Below are 12210 nucleotides of genomic sequence, written 5' to 3' on the forward strand. Positions count from 1 at the left end.
ATCTGTTGTCTTCAAAAAACACTATGAGGCGGGTCGATACTCACAAGGTTAGAATTAAAGGTTGGAGTAAGACCTTTTGGGCCTTAACTGATAGAAAGAAGGCAGGAGTTGCAATCATGATATCTGACAAAGCCAAAGCACAAATAGACCTGATCAAAAGGGACAGGGAAGGTAAATATATTCTGTTAAAAGGGAGTATAGACAATGAGGAAATATCATTAATCAACATGTATGCACCAAATAGTATAGTATAAAAATTTTTAATAGAGAAACTAGGAGAATTGAAGGAGGAAATAGACAGTAAAACCATATTAGTGGGATACTTGAACAAACAACTATCAAATTTAGATAAATCAAACCAAAAAATAAACAAGAAAGAAGTAAAAGAGGAGAATGAAATTTTAGAAAAATTAGAGTTAATAGACATATGGAGAAAAATTTATTAAAAATAAATACGAACAAAAAGGAATACACCTTTTCAGCACCACATGGCACATTCACAAAAATAGATCATACACTAGGTCACAGAAACATGGCACTCAAATGCAGAAAAGCAGAAATAATAAATGCAGCCTTTTCAGATCACAAGGCAATAAAAATATTGATCGGTAAGGGTACATGGAGAGCCAAATCAAAAATTAATTGAAAATTAAATAATATGATACTCCAAAATCTGTTAGTTAGAGAAGAAGTCATAGAAACAATAATTTCATTGAGGAAAATGACAATGGTGAGACATCCTTTCAAACTATATGGGATGCAGCCAAGGCAGTACTTAGAGGAAAATTCATATCTCTGAGTGCATATATTAACAAATTAGGGAGGACAAAGATTAAGGAATTGGAAATGCAATCAAAAAACTTGAGAACGAACAAATTAAAAACCCCCAGAAGGAAAGCAAACTAGAGATCCTAAAAATTAAGAGAGAAATTAATAAAATTGAAAGTGATAGAACTATTGAGCTAATAAACAAGACTAGAAGCTGGTACCTTGAAAAAACAGACAAAATAGACAAAATACTGGTCAATCTAATTTAAAAAAGGAAAGAAGAAAGGCAAATTAATAGCATCAAGGATGAAAAGGGGATTGGAGAATCAAGAGGAAATTAAGGCAATCATTAAAAACTACTTTGCCCAACTATATGGCAATAAATATACCAACATAGGTGATATGGATGAATATTTACAAAAATATAAATTGCCTAGACTAACAGAAGAAGAAATAGATTTCTTAAATAATCCCATAGCAGAAAAAGAAATCCAACAGGCCATCAAAGAACTTCCTAAGAAAAAATCCCCAGGGCCTGATGGATTCACCAGTGAATTCTATCAAACATTCAAAGAACAGCTAACTCCAATACTATACAAACTATTTGACATGATAAGCAAAGAGGGAGTTCTACCAAATTCCTTTTATGACACAAACATGGTACTAATTCCAAAGCCAGGCAGGCCAAAAACAGAGAAAGAAAATTATAGACCAATCTCCCTAATGAATATTGATGCAAAAATCTTAAATAGGATACTAGCAAAAAGACTCCAGCAAGTGATCATAAGAATCATTCACCATGATCAAGTAGGATTCATACCAGGGATGCAGGGCTGGTTCAATATTAGGAAAACCATCCACATAATTGACCACATCAACAAGCAAACCAACAAAAATCACATAATTATTTCAATAGATGCAGAAAAAGTCTTTGATAAAATACAACACCCATTCCTATTAAAAACACTGGAAAGCATAGGAATAGAAGGGCCGTTCCTAAAAATAATAAACCGTATATATCTAAAACCATCAACTAATATCATCTGCAATGGGGATGAACTAAATTCATTCCCATTAAGATCAGGAGTGAAATAAGGATGCCCATTATCACCTTTATTATTTGACATTATATTAGAAACACTAGCAGTAGCAATTAGAGAATAAAAAGAAATTGAAGGCATTAAAATAGGCAAGGAGGAGACCAAATTATCACTCTTTGTAGATGATATAATGGTCTACCTAAAGAATGCTAGAGATTCAACCAAAAAGCTAATCAAAATAATCAACAACTTTAGCAAAGTTGCAGATACAAAATAAACCCACATAAGTCATCAGCATTTCTATATAATTCCAAAAGAGTTCAGCAGCAAGAACTAGAAAGAGAAATCCCATTTAAAATTACCTTAGACAAAATAAAATACTTAGGAATCTATCTCCTGAGTCAAACACAGGAACTATATGAACACAACTACAAAACACTCTCCACACAACTAAAACTAGACTTGAACAATTGGAAAAATATTAACTGCTCATGGGTAGGACGAGCCAATATAATTAAAATGACCATCATACCCAAACTCATCTATCTATTTAGTGCCATACCCATGGAACTTCCAAAATTTTTTTTTTACTGATTTAGAAAAAAAAACATAACAAAGTTCATTTGGAAGAACAAAGAATCAAGGATATCCAGGGAAATAATGAAAAAAAAATACAAAGGAAGGGGGCCTTGCAGTCCCCGATCTCAGACTTTATTATAAAGCAGGGGTCACCAAAACAATCTGGTACTGGCTAAGAGACAGAAAGGAGGATCAGTGGAATAGACTTGGGATAAGTGACCTCAGCAAGACAGTATATGACAAACCCCAAAATCCCAGCTTTTGGGACAAAAATCCACTATTTCATAAAAACTGCTGGGAAAATTAGAGGACAGTGTGGGAAAGATTAGGTTTAGATCAATACCTCACACCCTACACCAAGATAAATTCAAAATGGGTGAATGACTTGAACATAAAGAAGGAAACTATAAGAAAATTAGGCAAACACAGAATAGTACACGTCAGACCTTTAGGAAGGGAAAGACTTCAAAACCAAGCAAGACTTAGAAAGAGTTACAAAATGCAAAATAAATAATCTGGAATACATCAAATTAAAAAGTTTTTGTACAAACAAAACCAATGTAACTAAAATCAGAAGGGAAGCAACAAATTGGGAAACAATCTTCATAAAAACCTCTGACAAAGGTTTAATTACTCAAATTTACAAGGAACTAAATCAATTGTACAAAAAATCAAGCCATTCTCCAATTGATAAATGGGCAAGGGACATGAACAGGCAGTTCTCAGTCAAAGAAATCGAAACTATTAATAAGCACATGAAAAAGTCCTCTACATCTCTTATAATCAGAGAGATGCAAATCAAAACAACTCTGAGGTATCACCTCACACCTAGCAGATTGGCTAACATGACAGCTATGGAAAGTAATGAATGCTGGAGGGGATGTGGCAAAGTAGGGACACTAATTCATTGCTGGTGGAGTTGTGAATTGATCCAACCATTCTGGAGGGCAATTTGGAACTATGCCCAAAGGGTGATAAAAGATGTCTGCCCTTTGATCTAGCCATAGCACTGCTGGGTTTGTACCCCAAAGAGATAATGGAGAAAAAGACATGTACAAGAATATTCATAGCTGCACTCTTTGTGGTGGCCAAAAATTGGAAAACGAGGAGATGCTCATCAATTGGGGAATGGCTGAACAAATTGTGGTATATGTTGGTGATGGAATACTATTGTGCTAAAAGGAATAATAAAGTAGAGGAATTCCATGGAGACTGGAATAACCTCCAAGAAGTGATGCAGAGCGAAAGGAGCAGAACCAGGAAATCATTATACACAGAGACTGATACACTGTGGTACAATCGAAGGTAATGGACTTCTCCATTAGGGACAATGCAATGTCCCTGAACAATCTGCAGGGATCTAAAAAACACTATCCACAAGCAGAGGATAAACCATGGGAGTAAAAACAACAAGGAAAAGCAACTGCCTGACTACAGGGGTGGAGGTGATAGGACTGAGGAGAGACTCTAAATGAACACTCTAATGCCAATACCAACAACATGGAAATGGGTTAGAAACACATGTGATAACCAGTGGAATCGTGCGTCGGCTATGGGAGAGGGAAGGGGGGTGGGAGGGGGGTGGAGGAAAAGAAAATGATCTTTGTTTCCAGTGAATAATGTTTGGAAATGACCAAATAAAATAATGTTAAAAAAAATACTAAACAGAAGATATTACAGATAAATTTTATAAAGTGTTCAAATCCCATTGAAACTATTCATTAGGAAGATTTTGGAATAGATGAGAAGATACAATTTCTAAGTTTACATGCAGACAATTTTTATAGAAGACAACACACAAAGGCACCAAAACCTTAGTTTTTAACTGCTTTACTGATAGCAAAAGATTTGTATTCTTCTTAACTAATATCTCAAGGCCCAATATACCCTTAAAGGACATTTCATCATTAATATTAGATGGAAATTGTTATATGTTTTATTCTTATTCATCTAATTAGATTATCATTATCTCATTAGATTATCATGGCTAATGGAGATCTCTATTGCTAAAACAATCATAACTTCTGCCATTTTTTGCTGTTTGCTTTATTGAATAATTCCTATTATCCTTAATCCATGATTCCTTTGCAGTAATCCTTTTAAGGGATTTGTTGATTTTAAGAAGGTAAGTTTAGTTCAAACTAAATAATGTAACCTGTAAATCTTCTTAATCACTCACAGGTAAAATGCAGTATATTGAGGGACACTGAAAATGAATGACTTCATGAGGTATTAGTGTCAAATTCCCCCATGTTCTGAGACTCAAACTGTTCTCTCAGAATACTTTGCTTATCATATTAAAAATTAATAAAACAAAATTGAGGCAGGAAAGTGGTGTTGTAGATAAAGCATTGAACTCAGGAATACACTTTTTAGCTCTACGATCCTAAGAAAGTCATTTGGTTTCCCTCAGTTTCCTTACCTATAGAATGGAGATAATAATAACCCCCACATCACAGGGTTATTCCAGGGAGGGAAAATGAGGAAATATTTGTAAAGTACTTTGTAAATCTTAGAGTGTTTACATACACGCACACATACACACACACACACTCACACACACATATATATATTCATATATATATATATATAGTCTACTTATAATTAATGGTAATATTTATAGAAAGTTAACTCTAGTCTTTCTTTGTTACCACAAGGCAACCTATGGATTTTAAAAGAAAAATGAAGTTTAATCTTAAAAATGAATCTTTAATTTGTTTCTTCCCCCATTCTCTAGTTGGATAAGGGAGGAGACACAGCTTTTTGTTTATCTATGAACAAGCCTCTTAAGAGAGTGAGGTAAAGAAAAGTGGACATGCCAATTGTGTAGCCATTCTCAAGATTTCCTGATTTCTGGCATCGGGAAGACCCACTTCTTGTCCAGAGAGAGGTCAGAGTCCTGCAATAAGAAAGGCTTTTGGAAAGGGATGTCAGCAAGAGTATAAATTGGAATATCAGGTAGAAGTGGGGGATTTCCCCTTGAAATGTAAAATGAATGTGCATGATGTTGGCCCAGCTCTCTGAAGGGGAGGTGACAGGCCACATATAGCTGGTACTTTCTCTTTCCCTGGCCTGCTTTTTATTAAGATACAGTCTTCAGAGGATTTTAATCATAACAAGATAATTAGTATATGAAAATTAGTAATGATTTTCACTAGTACTACTAGTAATTTAGCTACATAAAGTATGGAGCTATTTAATAAAGACATTATGTTCTGTCAATCCTTATAAGGGGGAGGTTTAAAAATAAATCCAATTTGTGAGATTTTCTTCACAAGCCACTTTGGAGACCACTTGTCTAGACAAAGACAATCAACAGATTAGATAGAATTCTCTCTTTGCCTTTCTCTTCCTGACCTGCTCCCAGTAAGATTACAAGAGGATGGAGATAAATTGAGCTGTGATCTTCACTTTTAGAGAGATTCCTAACATATATGGAATCATAAATCAACATCAAGTAAAATAGGATTGCTATAACACAATGCTCATATTAAGTTTTAAAGAATAGACATAGAGTATTTATTTGCAGTTTCATTTTTCTTTAAGAAAACTGGTGAGGGGGCATCTGGGGAGCTCAGTGGATTGAGTGTCTGACCTAGAGATGGGAGGTCCTAGGTTCAAATCTGGCCTCAGACATTTCCCAGCTGTGTGGCTCTGGGCAAGTCACTTGACCCCCATTGCCTAGTCCTTACCACTCTTCTGTCTTGAAGCCAATACACAGTATTGACTCCAAGACTGAAGGTAAGGGAAAAAAAAAAGAAAAGAAAAGAAAAGAAAAGAAAAGAAAAAAAGAAAAGAAAAGAAAAGAAAAGAAAAGAAAAGAAAAGAAAAGAGAAAAGAAAACTGGTGAGCCATATAATCCCTCTTTGAAATTTAGGTGTTTTCTATTATTGAGTTCCTCAAAAGTTTAGTAGAGTTTCAGTCAAGCTGAGCATATAATTCACTGGTTCCTCATATTTTCCTTGATCCCTTAATGAATGTTATATGAATCCCCTGCTGCTTTGTTGATAAGTAAATAATTATAATAATAATCTTGTGTATTTTATGGGTAGAGTAGCTTAGCCCTAAAATTAAGCCTGCAAACAAAACCTAAATGAAAGCCAAAACAAAGTATTAAATCAATATACTATATTGAAGGCTTTTCTCTTTTTCATATCATGGTCTTTATATATCATTTGTATTTTCAAAAGCAGCCCATCTTTAAGACCATGACATAATTTTGGTTCATACATAATTAGATCTGTAAAGAGCCTTAAAAAATATTCTCATTTTTCTACACAGTAACCCTGTGGTTCTAAAACTGAAGCTAAAAAAGTAAATGATTTGCTAGTGATCATTCAACCAATAAATCTCCAATACAGAATGTGAATCCAGATCTTTCCCCAGTATTAGCATTCTTTCCTTTAGAATAAAAAGAGATCATGCTGTCAGAAGGTAAGTACATATATGAAATATAGTAGCCTTTCTTCAAATAGGAAATTAGAAGTGTTAAAAAGAGAAATACTTAAAAGTGTTGACTGAAGTAAAATAAATTGATAAAATAAATTGACTTAAAAAAAAGAGGGGGCTACGATCAACCGTGTTATCAACATGTAGCAATCTACCAAAAGAACATATTGACTATGGGCTATCTTTCTTTGTCATCTAGATTTTCTAGTTCACTTTCTGCTCTCTCAATATGGTCTCTCTCTCAGGTCAAAAAAATGTAAATACATTTCAACATTGACCTAAGATAAGAAAATACTTAAGAAGATAAATTTGCTACAAGAAAAATCCAATATAGCCTCATGAAATTTTTAAAAATATATTGTCCATTTTTGTTATTTATATAAGCTGAGACTTTCCACATTAACAAGGACAATTGAAAGATGAATACACATGTACATGTAAATAGACATCCTTTTAACTTATCCCCCTTGTCCCACATTTAATGAATCTAAAATTAAAAAAAATTTTAAGTTTATTTGGGGAACATAGTATATTTTCTCAAAGGCATCAGTTTCATCAGTTTCATATGGAAATAACACTGTGACCCTGAAAATACATATTTTCCCAGTGTAGTTGAAGGGTTTGTTTATATATATATATATATATATATATATATATATATATATATATATATATATATATATATATATAATTTTTTTTTGCCCACATTGACTTGACTTTTATCCCTTATAACCAAAAAACACCTGGGTAATACAGATGTGTTCTGTTACCATTGAACAGAGTGAAAATTACTGAGCCATAAGGTTTGTAAACCTCTATACTTGGGCTTATTAGTACTAAATTCTAGGCATTCTTGACTGGTGACCATAATCCTAAGTAATTTGGACCTCAAGATGATGTTGATCTCCTTTTCTTTATCAAAATAACAAGTAGTAATATGAAAAGTATTTAATTTATCCTTGTTTTAAATTTCTAAAGGAATAGTGATTATGCAAAGCTAAACTAAAGTAGCAGTAGTTCTTTTTGATAGAATATTGTGATTTAGAGATTAGTTTGCTCTTAAAACAGTGGGAATTACATAGTAGTTTTTGAAACTTTTACTTTCTGAAACTTCAAGTAGCCTATAATTTCATCATCATAGAATATTTTAATTTCTTGCATAAATCACAGTCCCAACCATGCCCTCTCATTTGACATAATTGTTAGATATATCTTTCTATAAATCCTTCATAGAAAATCTAGTCACAATAGTGAAGGACTTCCTCTGGTTCCTTTAATACTGTGTAGATAATGTTGTTTCATCTGTTATTTCTCTTTCCTATCCACCTCATTTTCTAGTCATTAATCTAATATTAAATATTTCAGGCTATTAAATAAAGCACCATAATAATTGCTTGTTTTTATGTATGTGCAATATAAGTATATACACATACATATATACACACATACATGAAATATACATATATACATACACACAAATGTATGTATAGAATCACTTGAGGAATGTTAATGTTTAAAAAGTGGTCTTCCTTGCCAGTGAGCTACTGGGAAATCACTTAATTCTTTTTTTTTCATTGAATTGTAATTTCTCATTTTGATTTAATCTGAATACTTCTTCCATTCTTGGCCAAACTCATTGTCTATCAGTATTTCATGTTGAAGATCCATGCAATGATAGATTAACTCAATAAGATTAATGTTGATTTGTTACCCTCACTATCAGTTCAGATTTTTTGTCTCATATCAAACTTTTTCCAGGTTCATTTTCTATTCTCTTCTTTTTTTAACTCTTCTGTGAGATAATCCTATAACAATCTTGTGTCCTCTAATACCATTTCTTTACTTAATCTAAAATGTCATTAATATAAGGATATTTAATACTAGGACCTTTCTATATCAATGAAAAAATCACTCATTATGAAACCTAATACTCTTAGAGATTTGCCAGGAACCTTGAAGACTTTAGTGACTTGCCCATGTAGGATTTAAATCAATGTCCAATACTTCAAGTGTTATAAAGTTTATTATTTAAAAAAATAGAATCATGTGACTAAGTTTTTCTACCTGCTCAAAAAGCCCACTCCACCAAAGCCATGACAGGAAGGAAAGAGAGCAAAAGCCAGAACTCCCCCAATTTATATCCTGTCTATGTCAGCACATAACAACAGGAAGTGAGTGGGGTGTTGGGAATCGTAGTTTTGCTAGGGATGGTAATTTTGCTGAGGATTGTAGTTTTTAGGGTATTAGATTCAACTTACACAACTCCCCAGGATCCTTTGGGAGACTAGTCTCCCCAGTGGATCATGTAAACATAACCTACTTATAAATTACAATAATTTGGGGATAAAAGGGAAAGAGAATAAAACCAATGATTGCTAGGCACATTGACAAAATACCAACTAGGGGGCAGTCACCTTTGATATAAGAGTATACATACAAAATAAATCTGTTCAACCCCTCCCAGTTCAATTTCACTACATCCCAGAGTTCATTCTAGATCTTCCTCTGCATTGTGAGGTTTCTGCAGGCATCTCCATGACATCTTCTCCAAGCAGTTCACTTCCTGGATTCTGGGAGGTAGCAAGTCTCTTAACTTTTATAAAACTAGATATTATGACAATTATGCAATCTCCCCTGAGGAGATTCTATTTTGTCAGATGATAAACAATAAAAATTATACTTAAAGTACTGCACATTAATTTACGTCTTACAGAGGGGGCAGAAGAGAACATCATTTCTGTGGAATCTGCAGTGTCTGAAAAGCTGGAGCTTGAAGACGAGAAAGACAGAGAAGGCTAAATTGATTATCTGAAGATATAATATAAGAATATTTATAATACAGAGATTACTTAGTTAGAAATGTATTTTAGATAGATTAAGGAGTTTTAGAGTGGGCATGATTTCCAAGCAGAAGGCAGTCCTCATGGAGTTTTTAGTTGTTGTTTTTTTATTCTTACTTTAGGGAAATATATATAAAATTCAATATATTTCGTACCTTCTTTTCCTTTCCTTTCTCTGCATCTTATAGTTATAATAAATAGGGTTTTTGTATAATCAGTCTCCCTACATTCCCTTGCCATTCTGGCCTGCCCAGTCTCTATAATACATCAAATATGGAATCCCTACATAGTATGCTCAATGTGGAATTCTCCCTCACTATGAGAGATCCAAGAGATATGACCAAAGGAATCTAGATGGATATCATCATACTGGGGAGGGGAAGGAACTTTAGAGTCTTGAGGCAAAATTTTTAAGCCTTTTCAGACTCCATTTTTTTTTTATGAATGTCTCTGTAGCAGAATTTTAAAAACGACTCGAAGTCAGTACCTGTATCCTGTCACATATTGTATTTGCTGATTGCTTGCTTTAAGATTTTATTTTGTTTTTTAAGTTCTGTTACACTATGTCACTTTAAGTTATTGTGTTTTGATAATTAGCTATATGTACTGCTACATTGTCTTTATTTGTACCTCCCCATATGACTGGACTGGAAAAAATACCATTGTGCAAGTATCTTTGAGATGTTTGTAACAAGAGGTAAGGATCCATTTAGTAGCTGAAGTAAAGTGCTAGAGCACTATTATAATCCCCACCTCCCCATTTAAAAAATGTAATGGATGAGAAATATAAAGACATGCCAAAAATAGCTGTTCAAGTCTCATCCAGGAGGTGGTAGGAAACTAGGGGGCATGGCACCTCTGGATGGCTCTCGAGAAGGGAGCATTATCCAGGTAGCCTAGTGGCTTCTCGATGGTTTTTTTTTTCTATTTGTAACTCTTCAGCTTACTCTACCCCTCCACCAGAATGATCTATATACTTGGTGATATTTAAGACCCAAAATGTTTTCTTGAATTAGCTGCTATACTACTGTTTTTTTTTTTAAATCAAGCTGTTTTCTTAGTTAAAATTAATGTATCCTGAGTTGATCCATGTATTTGTCCTGTCTACATCAGCACATAATGACAGGAAGTTAGTAGGGTGCTGGAATCGTAGTGTTCTTGGGAATTGTAGTTTTTAGAGTAACAGATTCAAATTATACACCCAAGATCAGTTCACAAAGTCAGTTATGAGCCAGAGGCAGGATTTGAATCCAGTCCTCCTAACTCTAAGACCAGCTCACTATGTATATATAGTAATGACTGCATGTCATTACTATAATTTAAAAGCTATATGTGTATTGTAGGATTTAATATTTAATGATCTTATTAATTTTGATGGGTTTAGTAATCATTTCTATGTAAAAGATTCCCAAATTGATCTATTATCTAACCCAAATCTTTCTTCTAAGCTTGTCTCAAATTTACCAACTGCCTTTTATGCTTTTTAAAAGGTATATTCTGTAGGTACTTCAAACTCAACATGTCAAAAACAAACTCATTTTCTTTTTCCCAAAATCTTTCTCTCTTTCCAATTTTTCTATTACTAAAGAAACACTGACTACCTGGTTCCTACTGACAAGGTCAAATATATTGTATTTCACTCTTACCCCAGGGTTCTCAGGTACATGTAAGAGGATTTGGCTTTCTTCCAATGTCTCTAGTCCCCACCAATGGGTTCTTTCAAGTGTAGGAGATGTCATCTGTATTCTAGTAACATTTAATCATTAATAGTTGGATTGGTTTGTAAAAAGCAATATTTACTTCAAAAATATAATCACAAATATACTTACTTATTTTCCCAATATATAGGAGGCATAATCTCCCTCCCTGACTTGTACTGAGTTTCTGAGGAGGGGAAAGAGATTAGTTTCATCATTTAACTCAGTTTCTTTAGAGTTTGGTTCCAGTGAAAGACTGACACTCCTCCCTACCCCCTAACCTTTGACCTCTCCCCTCCCCTGTTGTCCCAGATATCTTGGTTTCTTAGGACTTTCCTCTTTGATGAGCTGGCTAATTGCAAATTCCCACCTGGAATCCTGACTTCAGGGTGACTATGGCTCAAACTTCTAGTCTGATCAAGAACACCACTAATACCTACACTGAGAAACAGGATAAATGCTACCGAACAGAACAGAATCTCCAGATCAAGAGAAATCTCAGGATTAGTGTCTGAGAGGGAGTAGAGAGAAGGATTGACTTCCCCAAGTAACATAGATAATATAGTAGAACTAAGATATGAACTTAATTCTTCTCGTTCCTAATTCAATACCATTAATACAAGACTACATTTCATCTATGGTATGAAATATTTTGTTTTTACTATATGTCCTTACTAACTAATTGTTTACTCAACCCCAAATAATTATAATTCAAATTAAATTTCTTTTAAAGTCTACTGTGTACAGAGCACTGGGAAAGATATAATTTGTCCATGAAAGATAATTCTGCCCTCTAGACTGGAAAAGAGGCATTAGTACATATAAAAATATGTCCTT

General features: G+C 33.8%; 1 long non-coding RNA gene across 1 annotated transcript in view; it reads left to right on the top strand.

Annotated features, from left to right (window-relative positions):
* The window catches only part of LOC103094713 (uncharacterized), a 118921-nt gene extending 114991 nt beyond the window's left edge, over positions 1-3930 (top strand). Inside the window, exon 3 of the long non-coding RNA XR_008918329.1 lies at positions 1-3930. This exon is cut by the window's left edge and continues 26432 nt beyond it. This is a non-coding gene — a long non-coding RNA (uncharacterized LOC103094713).
* The last annotated feature ends 8280 nt before the right edge of the window (positions 3931-12210 follow it).

This window comes from Monodelphis domestica, chromosome 4 (assembly GCF_027887165.1).
Source record: "Monodelphis domestica isolate mMonDom1 chromosome 4, mMonDom1.pri, whole genome shotgun sequence".
Classification (NCBI taxonomy): domain Eukaryota; kingdom Metazoa; phylum Chordata; class Mammalia; order Didelphimorphia; family Didelphidae; genus Monodelphis; species Monodelphis domestica.